Source organism: Myotis lucifugus, unplaced genomic scaffold (assembly GCF_000147115.1).
Source record: "Myotis lucifugus unplaced genomic scaffold, Myoluc2.0 scaffold_269, whole genome shotgun sequence".
Classification (NCBI taxonomy): Eukaryota; Metazoa; Chordata; class Mammalia; order Chiroptera; family Vespertilionidae; genus Myotis; species Myotis lucifugus.
In genome coordinates this window covers 697,127-717,028 of record NW_005871317.1, presented here as the reverse complement: position 1 = coordinate 717,028, position 19,902 = coordinate 697,127, and the positions used below count along the sequence as shown (strand labels likewise).

The following is a 19,902-nucleotide window of genomic DNA, read 5'->3' as shown; positions in this document are numbered from 1 at the left end:
AGATGCAAGCGTCTAGCACAGAATAAGCTCTCAAAACATGTTCGCTGCCTGCCATTGGCTGTTGTCATCCTATTTAGAAGGACTAAAAAAGCCTCTCTTTTTTTTTTTTTTAAAGCCAAGAATATCAGCATTACCTCTGACTGCAGTATAAGATAGAAATAAATTTATTTTGGAAAACCATTCATCAGTGATCTTAAAATATGACAGGTAACAACCTGTTTTAAACTGGATCATTTTGTGCAAGGGAAAGGTTTGGAGAAAGTTATTAGAATTTTGATTGGAGGAAGCGTGGTATCTCCTAAGGATAGTGTTATTGCCTGGATATTTTTTATATTCTCAGAAGCTGCTGTTCTAGGTCCTAAGGGGAGATAGCTGGGAAGGGGGTGGGGGGTGGGGGCGGTCCCGGTTCCTGGGCTCCTGAGGATTTCTTGGGAGATCCACGCAGAAGAGATGGCTTCCATACCCATGCAGGATACTTGGGAGGGTGCCTTTCCCTGCCTTAAAGATATCCCAACCAATTTCTTCCAGAATGTCTCATGGGTCCCATCTGTGATTTTTGCCTCCCGCCTCTCTTCTAAGTAGTGCGTTAGCACTTGTCAAGTTCTTTTGCCCCTTTATAGGGAAAACAAACAAGCAGGCACAGGAGTTATCTGTTTGGTGTGTAGTTCACAAAGTTGAATTGAGGTGTTTTCGGTGGCCCAGGCCCTGATACTTGTTCATTTACATAGTTGGCCAGAACTGCTTAATGATGCTAGGCGAACAGTGACCGCCCCCCGCCCCCCCCTTGAGAATATTTTAATGTTTTCCTAGGAGGAATGCCAGCTACATCCAAAGGCTGCAGGAACAGTGCTTTCCTTGTAGGCAGTGTGCTCCGAATAGAAGATTTTCTCCTCTACTCGAGCTGCTGCTCTGCGGGTCTCGGCAGCTTGTCGTAATTTTCCCCAGTTTGGTGGGACTCCCCCTTCGTGCTTGTTGTGTCTGTAAATGGGGTGGAACCAGACTCCCAGGGACACCCCCTCTTCTCCCATTGTTTCCTCCTGTACCTAGAACAACCCTGTAGTGATTTTACTTGGAGAGTCTTGTAAGGTTTGGCCCGCTGGCCTGCGAAGCCAGGGGGAATAAAAACCCAGATGGATATCGAATCATTAAGCACTTCTTGGGTTTATTCATTCACCAAATATTTATTGAATGCAGGGACCCAGAAGCTAAGCGTGCGGTTCTACCTGCTTACAAGCAACAGGCCTCCCTCACCCCACACAGACACCCTGTTTCTGTCTAGAAAGGTTGTACGGTGGCCAGACGGTATTTACATGTGGTTAGTTACTGAAATTTGGCTTAACACCTGAGTAAAACCATTAGCAAAAATGCTTGGGCAAGACAGTTTCACGTTTGTTTCAAACCGGGATTGGTGTAGGAGGTGCGAAAAGGCAGGCATCTTAATTTCTCCCTTTCTCTTTCCCCCTCCCTCTCTCTCATCCTCTTTTTCATCTTCTTCTTAAAGTGTAGTTATTCTCAGCTTTACTACCTTTGCTAACTGTTTGGCTTCTTTTTCTGATCCCCCAAGGGCAGTGGCGAGAGACGACTAGGGTGAAGAAAAGCCAAGTGGCCCTCAGTGGCCGCCTGACCTCCTGCAGATGGCGCGGCCTTTCTGTGATTTCTTTGCTCTTAGTGGCTATGGCGAGGCGGTGGGCAGTGGAGAGAGGCACCAGAGGAGAAACAGCCAAGTCAGTGTGGGGGTGGGGGGAGGGACTTCTCTGCCTGGATGTTGAGACTTGTTAGAACCATAGAAGGGAGAATGTCTTTGAGGCATTCGGGAAAGCCGGTGGGAGAACAGGGGAGGGACGGGCGCAAACCCCTCTCCCTCCCCCATCACCCACCTCATTACCCACCCGCCCACAGAAAATGCCATGAGGCGAAAAGTTGGAACAAGAGAGGAATGTCCTACATTTTAAAAAAAAACATAAATGCCTCTCCAGGAGTTCAAATAAAGTTTTCATTTTAAAAGCAAAAGACGTAAACTCATCACCTTGGTTTATTACTGGGCGCTTTTGAACTCCTCAGAAACGAACACCGTAAACTCGGGAGGAAAAAAGTGATTTATGATCCCTTCCTCGTCATCTTTTTGATTCTGTAGGAGGTGGGACAGACAGTAGGATCAGCTAGGGAGGCAGAGTTGGGGTGAGCATGGCCCCCCCCCCCCCCCCGCGTCCCGCCCCAGGCCTGGGGCAAATCTTAGCTTTTTGGGGCCTCTTTTTCACTGAATGTGATGAGGCTCTTCTAGGCTCCTCGCTCTTTTAATATTTTGAGCCTCTGTATCATATTTAAAACCTTCCCTTACTATTCTAGTTTGGGGAGATTCTAATTGCAGCATTGAAAGACAGACTTCGTTAGCTGTGACAATTTCAGTCCTAGGAAATGGAAATAGAATAAAGTTGACATTTCCAAGCGGCTTGCTATTGAAAGTAAGACTCTTACACCACCCCCAAAGCGCAGGAGCCTGTTTCTATGACCCGCCAGCCTCGCGGGGAGTCATGGCAGGGAACACACAAAATCTGCTAGAGTTTCTAACAAAGCCCACTGGCCCAGATTTCATAAATCGAGGCAGAGTATCGCCCCCACCCCACACACACACCTTCACACCCCCACTTTGGAGCCTTAGGGAGGATTTTGAAAGACAGGATAGTCAACAGGTGTGGACCGGGCTCTTTCCAGGACGGTGAGGAAGTTCATGAAAAGACAAGGCAGGGAGTTTTAAGTCTCAGAGATCCAGCTTTGGTGAGCGACCTTGGAAAGGTCATTCCGCTCTCGGGCCTTACTCTTCTCATTGGGGCTTATGTGGTTTTTGTCATTGTGGTGGGGCTTCTGCAAGATGTTTGTGGAGCACCAGAGCCTGGCTCAGGGTAAATGCCCGATGGGGTAAAAGCAGCCATCATGGGTTGGCTGTTCGCCCTGAGCTAAGAGTGTTATATGCAGTGTGTCTCCTTTCATTGTCAGACTAGCTCTGAGACTGTGTCCACATTCCCATTTTGCAGTTTAGAAATCGAGTCCCAGAGATGCTGTTTACATAACATAGGATCGAAATCTCCCAAGTAGCTAAGCTGAGATCCGAGATAAAGACTGTTCTACTACCTCATCAGTGTATTCTGAAGAGTCAGATCCTCTTGCCCTGGACTGAGGGCCAATCCCTGGCACAGAGAGAAGTGAGTCCACCGGGCTGGAGGGGCCGGCTGGATCGTACAGAGAGGTGCTCGTGTGACAGGGTGAGATGTGGGAATGTTCTCCAGGAACAGGGCAGAGAGAAAGGGAGCAAGAAGTTCTACAAGGGGGCATCGAAAGTTTCTGGGAAAAGAAGAGTCTTTAGATTAAGGAGCCTTCATCCCCTAGGTAGCTGGGAGCCACTGAAGGTTTCTGACAGAAGCACGGGTGCCATAGAGGCCCTCCAGTTTGGAAATGCTCGCTTGGCAGCGAGGCTAGTTGGAGAGGGGGAGGATCAAGTTATCTTTTGCTGCTGGATGTTTTCAGGAACAGAGGGGGCCCAGCCATCAATTCTTTTAAATGCTTTGATGAGGCCCAAGTCAATGACATTGTCAAGGACACCTCGTGTTTGCCTTCAAGACGTCCCAGTCTCTTCATCTGGCCTTTTTCTGTTTTCACCATTTAGGCAAGTGTGAAATGTATAGACAGGCGAGCTGGTTTGAAATCCTGGCTCTTCTGATGAGCAGCAGGAAAGCCAGGGATGAGGGGTTGACAGAGAATTGAACCCTTATGTTCATTTTCACTTCATCAGCCCACATCCAGCTCTCAAAATGTCTTGGTAACTTCTTCCCAAAGAATGAATAAAGACGCTGGTAACCAGAATGACTGGAAGACAGAAAACAGAGTCAGAGGAATTTTATTTTTCCAGGGTGGTTGTGAGGAGAAGGGAACACGTAATGGTTACCGCTTGGGTTTAGACATCAAACTAACCTGAGCGAAAACCTCACTTCCGGCCCTTGAAGCTGTGTGACCCGGGGCAGCCAATTAACCCCTCTGCCCGGTTCTGCCTCTTTGATGAGAACAGCACCCAAAGGAGCTAGTGCATGTCAAGTGCTGGTTGTTGTTTTGGGCACAACTGAAAGCATTGAATAAAGTAGCAACTCTTACTGACCGTCCTCTCTTCCTTCTCTCTACCTACCTCATTACTCTTCAGTTTCTTTTAGCATCCAAAGTGGCATTGCTTAAGGAGTCAATCCACAGAGACAGAAAATAGACTGGTGGCTGCCAGGGCCTTGTGTGTGGGGGAGGGCGGAGTTAGTGTTTAATGGGAATAAAGTTTCATTTGAGGAAGATGAAAAAGTTCTGGAGATGGATGGTAGTGGTGGTTGCACAACAGTATGAATGTACTTCATGCTGCTGAACTATTCACTTAAAAATGGTATAGAAATGCCGTGGTGGCGTGTTGCTCCCCGTCTCCTGCCCCCCCCACCCCCACACCCCCCCCCGGCTCAGGACACATTTGGCAGTGTCTGGAGAGAGACATTTTTGGTCTTCAGACAAAAATATCCAGGAGGTGGTGGGGGTGCTACTGGCATCTAGTAGGTAGAGGCCAGGGATACTGCTCAGCACAGGGCAGCCCCTCACAACAATTATCTGTCCCAGTTGAGAAAGTCTGTCTTACCATGACATACAAGTTTTATCTTCCTAAGGAAACCTTAAACCCCACTTCTTTCCTCCCTCATTCCCTTCTCTGCCCCACTGTCCTCCTGTATATGGCAGGCTCGTGGCATCCTCTGTGGTATGTTCTGTTGAAATGCATGATCAGTGTCAGAGCATGTTCGTGTTTTCACGTGAGTAGTGCAATGAGCCCAGATCTTGGAGTCCTAGGGCCTAGATGCAAATGGTAATTCTTCTATTTTGGTAACTTTGGGCCCATTAGTCTCTCTTTGCTTTCATTTCTCTCTATCCCCCTCTGTAACGATAGTGTGATCATTAATGTATGTTAAGTTCTTGGAACGAATGTGTGGATAATCAATAAATAGCAATTTCCTCCCCTCTGTAAACATACTGCTGCTAAACAGATGGAAACCCTTTTTCTAAGGTGAGCTGAGGTGGATTTCTTGTTGGAGAGGAAGTTTGGAAGGCTCTTCAGATTTATTTTAAGGAGCACTTGGGTACATACTCCCCATATTTGGTTAAAAAGGAAAGCAGGAAAGGAACTCAGGAGAAATCAGATCAGGAGGAAAAGATTGGCATGATATAAATGGAAAAAGGAAAGCCGTAGGGAATACCAGTTTTCTCCTAAGGCCATGTGTCTGATGTGAAAGTCACAGACTTTTCATTAGATGCCTTTCTCCTACACCTAAATCTTCCAGGAACCTCTTGGTTAAAAAGCTACATTTAGCACAATGCTTTTTAAAAAATATTTTTATTAGATCTGAGACATTTTCAGCTATAAAAGGCTAACCAAAACCATTATTTGAAATCCACTGAGAGACTTAAGGGAATTTTTAAGATAGAGTGAGTAGAACAAATAATGTCTGCCAACTGAAGGAGCACAGGATGCTGGCTCACCTCTCTGGGAAGCCTGGCCCACAACATTCCTTCTGGCCATTGTCCCCACCGATTGAACCGGGCTCTCAACAGAGCAAGGGCCACAAGTGCGGCTGTCCAGAAAACTAGGCACGGTGTGACAGGCCAGGGGAAAGCCCACCAAAAATAGCTAATGGCCCTGTCTACCTTTGAGCGACCTTTTTAAAATACGAAAGGAGTTAGAACCTAGCATATTAGGTCATTGTAATACGGACAGTACCAGCCTCGAATCTCATACCTAAAGACAAGCCCCGAAGTTCCATCTTATCTCTGTTTCAGGCAGAGGAGCCCTGCTCACACCTGGCCACGGGCATGAATTAACCCAAGTGAGTGCGTTTCTGGCCACGTCCATGGGCATTTCAGACTTTGGGGGCTGCCTTGACAGTAACTGTGTAATTAATTGGTTCACTGTCTACCAAGCCCCTGGAGCACCTGAGGTTGGACCACAGCACCTTTTAAAGGGCTTGAGTTGCACTTGTAGGTGAGAGTGGCACACCCCCAGGCTGGGCTGAGATTCCCCCTGGATGCAGAAGCAGGAAGAGTGGGTACACCGGCAAAATCCCGTGTGCTGTCCTTGGTCACAAGATCCTCTCCGACTGCAGACAGATGTGATTTCTTTTCCTTGTTCTGTCTCCTGTATTTGTTTCCTTTCCCAAAAGCCCCAGATTTTATTTGATAAAAGGTACCCTTCTGCTTTGGTGATCTTGTTTTCCAAATCCGACACTGGGCTCTGTGTTCTGACGAATGCTTTTTGTGCTCTGTTTTAAGTTTGAGGCCGTCTAAACAATTCCTTTGGGATACTGAAATACTTTAAATTCTCCATCATTTTTGCTAGTCATAAAAATAATAAAAGCACTTCAACACATTCCAATTGTCCTAAGCACTGCTGGATAGAATAAAGTTCCAGTCAGCCTTAAGAATGTGGCACAAAAAAAAAAGTACCAATCTTTTGGGATGTGCAAAGGCACTTGATCTTCACTCTGACACATTAACCTGTTGCTGATAGGTTTTCACGAATGTATCAACTCTTAAATGAACCTCAGGGGGAAGAATGTGGGACATGCAAGGAACTTTTGTTACCTTAGCTCGCTTTTTAGAAATAGAATTTCAAAGTGTTTAGCTCCAAAAGCTTTCTTTTTCATTTGTACATAGTAGGTTGTTGTTTTTTAAATGAGTTCTTTTCTTTTTTCCCTTTTTTAGAAGTTTCAATTGATAGGAATCTTCACATTTTTATAACCCCTAATTTGAAAGGGATACCCACTTTTTTAAAGTGTATAAGCAATATAATAGTTTTTACCACCATTCTTACATTTCTAGTACCAAGAACAGTACCTGACACATATAGCAGGCACTCAGTAAGTATTTGTTGCACAAAACAATGAATTATGGAGAATTTGAAAACAGAAGGGAAACACCGCCTTTAATTCTCCACCATTAACCCAAGTAATATCCGTTTGGTTTATACCCTTCCAGTCATCTTCCCTGGACCACATTTCTAATGTAATTATTATGAAGGTATAAATGTCTACTTTGATTTTAGAGAGAGGAAGGGAGAGAAAGAGAGAGATAGATAGATAGATATCAATTTGTTGTTCTGATTTACGCATTCATTGATTGATTCTTGTATGTGCCCTGACCAGGGATCAAACCCCAAAACCTTGGCGTACCAGGACGATTCTCTAAACACCTGAGCTGCCCAGCCAGGGCCTATTCTGCCTTTTCAAACTTAATAACATATGCTACTCATTTTACCAATTGGATGATATTTCATAATCTATCATTGAATGGCTGCAAAATATGACAATCAAATAATTTAGTTGACCACTGCCCCCAGGGTTCAATATTAACAAATAGGCCAAACTGAAACCTTTCTTTATGTAGGATGGGCTTTCTGGGTTTCTTTTTTCTTTTTTGAATTATTCCCTATGGTAATATTTTTAGGAAATTAAAAATCAAAGGATATGAACTTTATTGTGATTCTTGATGTCAACAGTTATAAATTGCTTTATAGGAAAGTTCCCTCAGTTTACCCTACCACCAGTGAAGTAAGAGTGAACCATTTTTCACAAAAACAATGCTAACTGACTGTTGTCATTAATGTGTTTTTTAAACTAAGGTATTTGTCTTTCTCTGACTGGCTTATTTCACTTAGCATAATAATCTCCAGGTCCATCCATGCTGTCCCAAAGGGTAAGAGATCCCTCTTTTTTACAGCTGCTAGTATTCCATTGTGTAAATGTACCACAGCTTTTTAAATATATATATATATTGATTTCAGAGAGGAAGGGAGAGGAAGAGATAGAAACATCAATATTGAGAGAGAATCATTGATTGGCTGTCTCCTGCACGTCCCCCACTGGGGCTCAAGCCTGTAACTCGGGCATGTGCCCTTGACTGGAATCGAACCCAGGACCCTTCAGTCCCGCAGGCCGACGTTCTATCCACTTAGCCAGACCGGCTAGGGCTGTACCACAGCTTTTTAATCCACTCATCTACTGATGGGCATTTGCGCAGGGAATCCACTGTATGGGAGAACATATTTGCCAAGGATACATCTGATAAGGGGTTCATTTCCAAAGTATACGAAGAACTTGTGCAATTTAACACCAAGAAGACAATTCAATTGAAAAATGGGCAAAGGACCTGAGGTAGACACTTCTCAAAAGAGGATATTCAGATGGACAGTAGACATATGAAAAATTGCTCAACATCAGTTATCACTAGAGAGATGCAAATTAAAACCACAATGAGATATCACCTCACACCTGCCAGAATGGCTACCATCTGTAAATCAACAAACAACAAGTGCTGGCGGGGTTGTGGCGACAAGGGAACCCTAGTGCACTGTTGGTGGAAATGTAGATGGGTGCAGCCACTGTAGAAAACAGTATGTGGTTTCCTCAAAATATTAAATCTGGAACTGCCTTTTGACCCAGCCATCCCACTTGTGGGAATAATACCCTAAGAATCCTGAAATACCCATCAGAAAGAATATATGCACCCCTGTGTTTATAGTAACATTATTTACAACAGCCAAGATCTGAAAGAGCCAAAATAATTTTTCCTGCAAAGGTTTACTGATGAGCACCTGACTAAAATGAATTCCGTCAACTGATGGCCAGGCCCTTCTTCTCAGAAGGGTGTCTAGGTGGCTTTGGGGGTGAGGGTCATTGACCAGGATGCTGTGCTCCTAAGAACACCAAGGCAGTGCAGGGACCTTTCGTTGAGTTCTACCCACAAACCACAGCCTGTCTGGGGAAGTCTGACTTGGGGCCACTCAGCTTGGCATGTGTGTCCTTCAGGAAGCTCCTGGCAGAAACGGGAGCTGATAGGTGCACGTGCAAGGGGACATGGTTGCGCAGAGGCTTCAGGCTTACTAGACCCGAGACTGTTTTCCCAACTTTTCATGATGTCAGAAGCACCGAGAAAGGGGAAATTTTTTTTTTTTACAGTTGTTTCTGGTCATTTATATCATCTGAAGTTCACCTAAAACCCTGCAAATACTGTTTTGTTGTTTAAGCACCCATTTTCCCTATGATATAGCCTTTACTCTGCTGATATTACAGGGCAGTGGCTTTTACATCATGATTGTGTTAAAATAAATAAATGCAGTTGGCTACCACACAGAGTTTTTACTTGGCATGGAAATGGACTCTTCCAAAGGTCAAAAATAGAATCAGTTTGTTTTGCAAAAAGATTACCTGTGGAATTGCTTTCAACTGTCCTCACTGCCCTGCGAACTCCCCCTTCTCCCCCCCCCCCCCCGCCGCCAAAAAAAAGAGACGAATGCAGTATACACCCATCTCTTAAGAAGTGGTTGTATTCTATAAAGCCACATCTCTTACCAGGCCCCCACCCTCCTTATCCCTCGGTGCTATTGTCATCTTTGCTGAGGTTGGGCTCTCTTCTGCGAATACAAGAAAATAAGAAAATTGCCCGTTTTAGGCAATGCAGGTGTGTTTCAGAGATTTAGAGTTAAGAAGTCAAGTAAATATTTTGGCAGCCCAACAAAGGTAAGAAAGGGAGAACGCACCTAATGGGCTTCTCGAATTACAGGCCTGTCCAAACACTGCCTTCTTCAAGAGACGCTGGTCAAGGTCAGAGCCTGCCCTGCTCCACGGTGGCAGCGAGGCCGGGCTGAGGGGTGGGCTCGATGCTCTCCCTGGTCCTGGCCCTGTGCCCAACAGGACACTGTTGGACTTTGATTCAGTCCGACGGAGAGAAAAGATACTCATCAGTAAGTGGAAGATCTCTCCTCCTTAGCAGACTCTAATCACATCACTTCCTCTTCCTTGCTGGAAAAAAAAAAAATTCCAGATAGCTTTCTTCTCTTTCAATCGGGACCTTAGAGAAATGGGGCGCAATAGCGCCGATAACTTTCTGGGTGTGAGGGTTTGGAGGTGGGCAGCTATGAACGAGAACCTGGGAGGAGCTTAAGACAGGGATGTTAGTCTTTTGGGCTTAGGCTCTTGGCATCCGAGCGTACCCCCAGCAGGCCAGACTAGGTGGCTTCCCCGTTGCCTGGTTTCAGAACAGAGATGTCCCAGAAAGAGGGAGTTCTGACCTGCTAGTGGCGTGTCTCCGTTCAAGCTGTGCTTTGTGTCTCTTCTGACAGAAAGGCAGACATAAAAGTGCCACTCTTCCCTGCCCTCCCCCAGTGGCTTCCACTGGATCACCTTGGCGGGGCCTCCTCCGAGGAGGGTGAGCAGGCGGCGGGCGGGGAGGAGGGGAGGAGGGTGGCGGCTGCACTGGCGGCTCCTTTGATCACCTCCCGCCTGGTTCCAGGCCCTGCCGCCAGCAGGCCAGCCAAAAGCCCGGCTCTACTGATCTGATGAGGTGCTGAATAGGACCCGAGGGGCAGTGACGGGAGCGAGAAGAAAGCCCCGGGAATGAAAAGGGAACCCTGTGAACCTGCTCAGCTTCATTGGCCGGATTTTCCTACCAGGGAGCCGCTCAGTTCCTGCCAGCCTGGGCCGCCTGCCCCTCACCCCGGCCCCTCCTGTCTCCGGTTTTCAGACCCTGTGTGTGTGTTTTGTGTTTGAATCACGGCTGCTGTCCCTGGTTCTCAGGCTGGGAACCCACTGCGCCTGTTTCCATGGTCACTGGGAAGCTCTTCGCGCCATGTGCTTCAAAGGGAACCTTTCCCCTCCCTGCGCTGCCACCGCCTGCCCCAGGCGGCCACACAGCCAGCAGCTCCACCGAGCCAGGCCTCTGACCCTTGCTTGCCAGGAGGGAAACCTGGCCTTTGCCGAGTGAGGCTGTGAAACCTCACAGACAGACATAACCTTTCAGCAAAGCCTGTGGCTACGGGCAGAGCAGGCACACCTAGGCGCGCACTTGGCCGATGAGCCTCACCCGCCCCCTTGCAGATTAAAATGGGTGTTGGGATTATAGGTTGGTGAGAGAGTTTGGGAGCCTTTCTGAAACTGAAGAAAAGAGCAAGCAAGACCTCAGCCCCTTATAGGAATAAAGAGGTGGCATCATTTGGGGTGGGAAAGGGAAAGGAAGAATACTGGGACCGGGGAAGGTAGGGGGATCCGGAGGTCACGTGCGATTTTCTCAGCGAGACCCGTCCTCTGGGCCAGTAGAGAATGGGATGGAGGCAGGTGGCACTGTTCCTGTCCCAGGAGCTGGGGTGGTGAGGGTGGCGGGCATCTGCTCACTCCCCCAGGGCCACGAAGGCCTGAGCAGTTGCCCACCAGATCTGAAGTTTGTTTTTGCTCGTTGAGTAACGCAGAGGAATGAAACCTCCCGTCTGACCGGAGCGAAAGCATTAGTGGTTTAATGACCTTGGAGGGCTGCTACATGATGATGCTGGAATCAAAAGGTGAATATCCTTTGAAGAGCTTACATTTTAGATGCCAAGCCTAGCCCCTTTGCTTGGAGCTTAAGATGTTCATTTCTGCCTGGGGGTTACAGAACGACAGAGAGCATATTAGATGCTTCTTCAGTAAATTTGCTCCCCATCTCTACTTTTGTAATACTTCGGTTCCATCTCCTCCTGTTCTTCTGCCCATTTGCCGCTGGTATAAAAACTCTGTTTCTTTCCTTCTACAAAACTATCTGAAATTGCACCTCTCTCATTTGTATGCTCAGACGATGAGGAAGGCCCTCCGAGGATGGTACAATTCTTCTCTATTCAGAAATGTTATCACCACTGTGTCCCACTTGGCGGGCAGAGTACTGGCTCCAAATTGTATTCTTACTAGCGGGACTTGAAGACCCTGGACTATTGAGCGTCTGGCTAGGACCTTGTGGCCACATGTTTGAGGGCACCGGGCCGGGTGTGGAGTCCTCTGAGGACAAGTTTGCCCGTCACCGGCTTATGCTCACCCTGGAGGTGATGGCTTTGCTCATTCCATGTTCTGACCTAACTCCCCTGAGATTCTTACCTAACTTAACACGCAGAATTCCATGTGGCATGGTTTACGTTGGCTTACTTAAGGGTCAGGCACTTGTGTGGAAGAGACTAGGAAAGAGGGGCATAGGGCTCTGATTCACTTGAACCTTTTGGGTTTTATTTTTCTTGCTCCTCAGCATCGAGCTTATCTAACTCGGACATGGCTCTTCAAGGCTGAAGGAATGAGCATCGTTTTCTGTCTGTCTGCTCCTGGGTCAGAACCTGTGGGGCGGGGCATGGAGAAGCTGGGGTCTCCTTCAGATCCGTGCCTGTGGAGAGCACATTGGTGATGGTCTTGACTTAAATTTAATTCAGAAGAAGGTTATTGGCTTTTCATCAGTTACACCAACGATTATCTTTGTTGGCAACTATGATAAAAGGATTAGGGAAGTTGGAGGTCTCTCACCACTTGCAGTTGATTCTCCAATTCAGTTCTATTGTTTGTCCAGGTTCTATGTCTGTGCTCATCTAGGTAGCCAGTTTATCTTCCTTGTTAACCAAGAATGTTTATTTAGTTACTAGAGGTCCCTCGGCCTGGCCTACGCCCTCTTGCAATCCAGGACCCCTTGGGGGATGTCGGAGAGCCACCAAGGGACACCACTGGTGCACCAGGGAGGGACTGTGGGAGGTTGGCCGGCGGGGGAGAGGCCACGGGAGGGCTCCAGGGCATGTCCAGCCCCTCTCGCCTAGTCCAGATCAGCCGGACTCCAGCAGCAAGCTAACCTACTGGCCGGAGGGTCTACCCCCTGGTGGTCAGTGCTCGTCATAGCAACTGGTCGAACGGTCGGACACTTAGCATATTAGGCTTTTATTATATAGGATTGGCTAGGGTTTGTAATTTAAGGTATGGACATGTACAGGATGTTAAATTTACTTGATGTCTTAGAACTATAGCTATCCAGACATTCCTTTGCCCTGGTTGCCTGGTGCCTTGATGTTCAGCAAGCAGATTTGGAGTGTCCACAGGGCTCCAACCACCCTTCGAGGCACTGCAGGGGCATCATGGGGAGAGAATCGGTACAGGCTCCTTTGGGTCTTTGCTTAGACATCACTTTCTCCTAAAAGTCTTACTAGACGAATAGTGTGTTTGCCAGCAAGGCTTCACAGAGGAGATGAAATTGAACTTTCAAGAATGGGTGGGTGCCTGGATGGTGTGGCTCAGTGGTTGAGTGTCGACCCATGAACCAAGAGGTCCCCAGTTTGATTCCTGGTCAGGGCTCATGTCCAGGTTGTGGCCTTGATCCCCAGTAGAGGGTGTGCAGGAGGCAGCTGATTGATGATTCTCTCTCATCCATATTTCTCTTTGTCCCTCTCCCTTCCTCTCTATTTAAAATCAATAAAAAAAAAATTTTTTAAGAAGTTTTTTTTAAAAAAGAATTTGTATATCTGCTTTGGAGAAAGACTATTCAAGTATTTTGCCCTTTTTTAAATTGAGTTGTTTGCTCTTTTGTTGTTGAGTTGTAGGAGTCCTTTATACATTCTGGATATTAATCCCTTATCTGATATATTAATGCCTTATCTGATTTACAAATATTGTCTTTATTCCATGGGTCCCTTTTTACTCTGATTAAATTAAAACAAAAGTTTTTAATCTTGATGAAGTAAATTTCCCTATTTTTTTCTTTCGGGTGTCTCTTTCCTCTGGTTTGTGTTTGCACCTTAATTCATCTTCATCTAACATACAGAAGGTTATACAAACATATCTTACTATTAAGTCTGGCTTATAATTTACTGTTGTCCCGAGAATTCCAGAAAGGAAGAGAAATCTTGCTTCCTGGGCCAGGCTCTTAGGGACTCAGTATGTTAGAAGATGCGCTGCTATAGATACAAAGAATGATAAGGAACTGCACAGAAGGTGCCCTAGGCTGGCCGCAGGGGGCCAGCAAGCTGACTACACTATTCTGCGGCCAACCTCTTGCAAATGGGGAGCTCCTGTCCGCCTCCATGGCCAGCTGCCACCAGCCCCACGGTGTGAATGGCGAGGAAGTGGGGCTGGTGGCTGGCTGGGCTCCAGGATGCAGCCTTTGCTGGCATAGAACCAGGCAGAGGGGGGAAAAACACCCTTGTGTGTGAGAGAAATAATGCTAACTCCAAAACCTATAATTCCCAAGTTTAAAAAAAAAAAAGAAGATTTTTCAACCAAACTGTGCTTTTATCTTTGAATTCTGAATGGGAGATTGTTCACACAGCTAAGCTGGCTGCAGAAGCCAGGCCAGTTAAAACAATATGCAAGCAGCCCTCCTCCAAGTAACCAGAAACTGTTGGCTCAGAGGAGCCCGAACCGAGGAACCAACCTGCTGGGAGACGTTTTCCAAGTAACTCCAAGCAACGGCCTGAATGTAAATCCTCCTGCTGGGGAATGGCACTTTGGCAAATGAAGACCCTAATTAGAGATGGAAGGGTTTCTATTTTGTTTTTTCTTTAATCCTTACCCTGGGGCCTTTGCAGGGCCGCCATGTCTCTGCTTGTGTGCAAAGAAATTTCCAGCTTCTCTTTGTAACAAGATCCTCTTTTGGGAAAGAAGCAACAAGCTGACAATGTGGGCCCACCACAGCCAGGGGACCCCGCCACCAGCCTAACCCAGAACAAAGAGCTTGGTCTGGGCCGGAGAGTCTGGGTCACCTGGACTGGCCAGTCCTTTGAAGTTGTTGGCCAAGTTGGATCTCGTGCGCCTCCCCGCCCCCCTAACCTCTCACCCCTCCGCCCCACGAGACAACTCAGATCCATGCTTAGACTACAAGTAACGTTTCTTACGTCCCAAAGGAGAACAAAGTGTGAACAAAATGAAGAGCAGAGCAGTCAGAGGACGGCAGCTCCGAGGCACCAGGGCCACGGTTGAGTTTGAAAAGGGTGGCGGGACCCTCGCGTCCCTTCAGCCTTCCACGTGATTCTTTCTTTGTCTCTTAGATCTAGACAGTGAAACGGGCTGTGTGTTGTTGTTTTTCTTCTCAAATTGACCTCAGTTCTCAGAATGTCCAGAAGTATCACGGATGTGGAGAACCTGCACGTACCCGTTTCCTTCTGTTTTGATGTGGGTACCTCGTCAACTCACCCAGGTACCCTTAGGGGCTTAGAATTGATGGCCTCGCTCATTCTAATTTCTCTCTGGTCCTAGAAAGACAAATGAGCAGCGTTCTTGGGGCCCAAAGTTCTTACCTGAGGCAGCTGTCACCCTTCATGTTGGTAAATGTGAAAAGGCACAGGAGAATGTTGTGTTTCTGGGTATTTTGTGTACTACCAAGGCTGTTGACTTAATGGGGAGGGGCAGGATGCTGTGCCCAAATGACTTCAAGACTAGGGAGAAGTTACACATTTTTGAGTCAACTATCGGAAGGATGCTTCTCTGCTCCATGCTGAGCCCGGGCTGGGCTCTGTCCAGTAGAGTCTCCTTTAATATTCACAACTTCGTGAGCTGGTGGATTCTCTGTTCTAAGATGAGTACACTGAGTCTTGGGAGAAGAGATGTAGCTGCAGCCACCACTCATGGCTCGGTCCAGGCCCCAAGTTAACGTCAGACCCGCTCTGTCTGGGCCCCCTCAATTCTTCTTTGCACGTCAGTTCTGTCCTTTGAATTAGAAGTTAAGCCTGCAGATAGTGGCGACCCACGGATGCATATGTGGAAGGACAGACTGGCCAATTCCTAACCCACAGTCTGCCCCACCATTGGTGAGAAGCCCAGTGCTGCCAGAGTCACCCGTTCCTGGTTGTCACATGCCCACGGACGTGGCCTCTGCACTTAATTTCCCAGAAGTCCCCAGCCTGCTCATACTTTCTGACGTTGGGTTTCGGGGAATCCCAAGATGTCTCTTGTTCAGCTCTGTGCTTGTGGTTAGGCTGCTGCAGCTTTTTAGCAAGAAATGGCCCAGTCTGTTGGCCGCCTGGCAAAATGATGACTATGAGGAATCCTTTCAGTACTAGTAAATGTCCCTGTCCCAACTTCTCATTCTTGGTTTAATTTTCAGTGGGGCTCGTAGAAACAACTTAAGGTTATTGGGAAACAGGTGGATCCGGGAGTGAAAAGAAAACTGAATTTTCAGATGCCATGTTGATCCTCTTAAAAAGATAAGACAAAAGAAAACCTTATCAATATGTCCTTGGTTTATTCTGTTCTTTGAGAAGTGTGGTTCTTGGTAGCAACTTTACTTTTGTGGTTATAAAAAAACCCTTTGCTAATTTATACTCATAGCGAAATTAAAGTATCAAACTGAAATTGGTGGGGGGGGGTAGTCTGATAATTTGCATGTCAGCCTGCACTTTTACCTATCAACAGCTTGTATCATGATTTGATAAACTTGTAATGACCGTGGGTGTGGAAAGAGGCTCAGATGTCAAGAAACAAATTTATCATAGATTTTTAGATTGCTTGTGCAGGCCGTAAGCATGATGCTATGGGGTACATTGAACAATACTAGATTTATGACAATGCTGCTTTACTATATTAGCGTGAGGAACTGGGTGGAGTGGGCCTGGGAGCCTGGTTTAGAGTGGGCACCGTTCTCTAATGTAAAAAACCATGGGTATCACAGAATATTGGTGGTAGCTTTCCAGTACAGCCGAGCATTGTTAAAAATATCCCCATGTTCAGAAAAAACTGCAAAAGTCTTAATGGTCTTTATATTGTTCCCTAAATATCTTTCCCCTGTATTTTTCCTCTGCCCTGGTCATTTCCATGTTGCCATAAAGTCACGGATATCCCAAGTGCTGCCATGACAACAGTGAGGATCCTAGCCAAAACCTTGCCCCCAGGAAGAGCTGAGAAATGTCCTTATTAACACTGTTGTTTTTCTTGCTTTTGGGTTGTGCCCTCCCCCCCTCTATTTTATTTTATTTTAATATATTTTTATTGATTTCAGACAGGAAGGGAGAGGGAGATAGAAACATCAGTGATGAGAGAGAATCATTGATCGGCTGCCTCCTGCACGCCCCGCACTGGGGATTGAGCCTGCAACCCGGGTATGTGCTCTGATCGGGAATCGAACCGTGACCTCCTGGTTCATAGATTGATGCTCAACCACTGAGCCACGCCGGACAGCCTCTTCTCCTCCCTCCCCCTTTAAGAAAATTGCACTTGTTTCTGTTGTTTTGAACAACGCAAGTAATAGTAGTGGCATCGTTGATATCACTCAGTCATCTAAAATCATTTGTTAATTCCCCACATGCCCTCAGCAGTTTTCCTGGTAACGGTAGCCCCCTGGCCTGCTGAGCTATAAAACAGGCTTAGGTGATGTGAGTCTTGATGTACATGGGACCCCTGAGCCAAGAAGGACAGTTCGGCAGCAGCGCTGCACAAAAACCGGTGTGTGTGTGTGTGTGTGTGTGTGTGTGTGTGTGTGTAACACCTTGCAGATCATTTCACTGCAGTCCCTTCATTGGACAGGAAGCAGAGTTCCCTGAAAAGATGCAAAAAGCTTGACTCTAATTAGCTTCCCTTTGTAGCTCCATGTAGAAGAACAGACTACATCTTTGGCATTCATTCACACATTCATTCATACCTCCTATATCCTAGGTCATGTGCTAGGTCCTGCTGATAGAGTGGTGACTCAAATAGACAAGTCCCCTTCCCTTGTGGGGGATGCGAAGACAATACAGCTAGTACACACACATGCTCACACACATGCACACGCACACACACACACACACGCACACGCACACGCACAATAGGCTAACTGCAGAGTGTGGTATGCAGTGTGAACCCAGTAAAGGGTGAGAGCTGAGTGGGGAGTCTGCAGAGGCTGCCTGGAGCTGAGAGCCCAGAGTCAAGGTTCCTGAAAGAAAAGACGTTCCCTACCCCTCACCACATCACAGCTTGCCTACCTCCACGCATCTCCCAGCTCCGTCATCTGTTCTGCAGGCACATCTGTGAGGTGTGCTCTCTTTGTTTCCTGCACTTCCTGTCATTTTCTAACCATTATCTGGCAGGCACTTTGCTACCATTTATGTCCTGTCTGTTAAGTAATAAAATGAGGGCACTCACATCTTGCACAAAGTTAACTGCTTATTTTCGGCATCTTGTTAAATATTATCTACTTGACTATCTTGTGACAATTGCTTTTAAACCCTCTGAAAGTTACCGAACATGCTGTGTGATGTAAAAGGATGTATATACAGAACCTTTATTCTAATAATTGCTAAAACGTACCACTTGCTGTTGTGTAATGCTTAGTTGTCGCCTAAGAAATCCAAAGGTTAATGGAAATCAGGTTTTAGTGTATTGCTTTGGGTTAATATCCTTCCTTCTAGACTTCTTTCCCTCTCCCAGTGGCTTTAAGAAGGGAAGGAGGGACAGGGGGGAGGGTGATTAAAACTAAAGCTGTTTTGGCTGATGAGGGTTGTATTTTATACTCCAAACTAAATAATGTTGCAAGAGGTCAACTGGTCATTACTAAAAGGTCGTTGTCACAGTTCACGCGGAGCTTCCCAGTGCGTTGACCTCTTGTTCCCAGGGAAATCTGGAGACCAGATGAATGAAGCATCCTGTCAGCCCATGCTGGGCGCATTGGGAAGGTGAAGTGGTCTTTGCCCACCTAAGGCAGATGGAAGGGTGGAGACAGGTCGCAGCGGGTCAGAGAACTTTCTCTTTAGAAAAAAAGTGAATGGGAAAGCAAGGCTTTGCTGGGGCCAGGATGGCAACGCTAGTAAACAAAAGGTTATACTAGAACCCACTTCCTTTGTTTGTTCTACTAAGTAAAGTCTTGCTAACACTGAGTAATTATAGGAGGAAAAGCCCAAATGAGGCCATCCTTTCACTTGTTCAGTGAAGGTTAATTTAAGGGTTAACTTAATGGGACTTGAGATAGAGCTTGAGTTTAGGGATTTTTGCAAATTACCTGTTAGAGGCACTGGAAACAGACGTGTGTTTGTTCCTTAATATGTGAGTGACCTCTTAGTATTTAAGAGTGATTACCGATTAACCAGGGAGTTTCAAAGGAGACGTTTTCATATTCTGATTAAAGAACTTGCCCCAGCTGAGTGAGTGCTGGCTTATGTTGGGGTGAGCTGTGAGCAGAGGGGGGCCGCTGTGACAGCGGGTATAGGAGAGCAATGAAGGTAGAAGGAATAACCTAAGCAAGAAGGCGTTTGTGTGTCTTAATTTTTCAGAAATGGGGCAACTGTATGGTTGGAGCACACAGCGCTCAGATGCAGACAGTGGGAGGGGAGGTACACCAGGTAAAAGGAGTCCAAACTAAGGTGAGTCCTGATTAAGGAGAGGAGTTGGGGACTTGAATCTGAAAAGGGCAGGAGGATAGCTGGGCGTGATGTATGGGATGAACTGGAAAAAGACTGGAGGCAGGGAAACTCCTATGATACAGGGTAGCAGGGGTGCAGAGGGAGAGCCTACTTGAGAGTGGTCCATCACGGAGGTAGACTTAAGCAAACGAAGTGGAGGGGGGAAGAGAAAAGGGCTGTGAGAGGAAGGGAAGAAGACTTGGGTTTCTGGATTAGCATGATGGCCGTTGCATTAATCTGAGACAAATAATGTTCCTTTGAGAGGAACTTGATGACTGATTTTGGTTGTGTTGGATTGGAGCCCTGGAATTTAAGGAAGGGGTCACGGCTGGAGATGAAGGTTGGGAAATCACTAGGTGGGAATGTGTCAGAATGAGCTTGTCCAGGAAGAAAGGATAGGCTAGGAAGAGAGGGGACCAGCACAGGACTTCAAGGAACACTTGGCATAAGGGATGATGAGAGGGGAAAGCCAATAAAAGAGACCGAGGAAGAGTTAAGGAGAGAGCTATGGAAATAGGATATTAGTGTATGGAAATTTCCAGAGGCAAACAGCGAGTGAGTGGGACCATGTCAGAGTCAGCAAAGGGAAGCAGAACATCTGAGAGAGAAGTGAAGCAGGCGCATGGGCACAAAGCTGTGTTAACAGGACGGTGGAACAGCACAGAGGACAACCCAGGTGAGGTAGCATGACCTTGAGCGTTCAGTTA

General features: G+C 46.7%; 1 protein-coding gene across 1 annotated transcript in view; it reads left to right on the top strand.

Moving 5' to 3' along the window:
• Positions 1–19,902, top strand: part of ZNRF3 (zinc and ring finger 3) — a 49,761-nt gene that overhangs the window by 765 nt on the left and 29,094 nt on the right. The window lies entirely within an intron of this gene.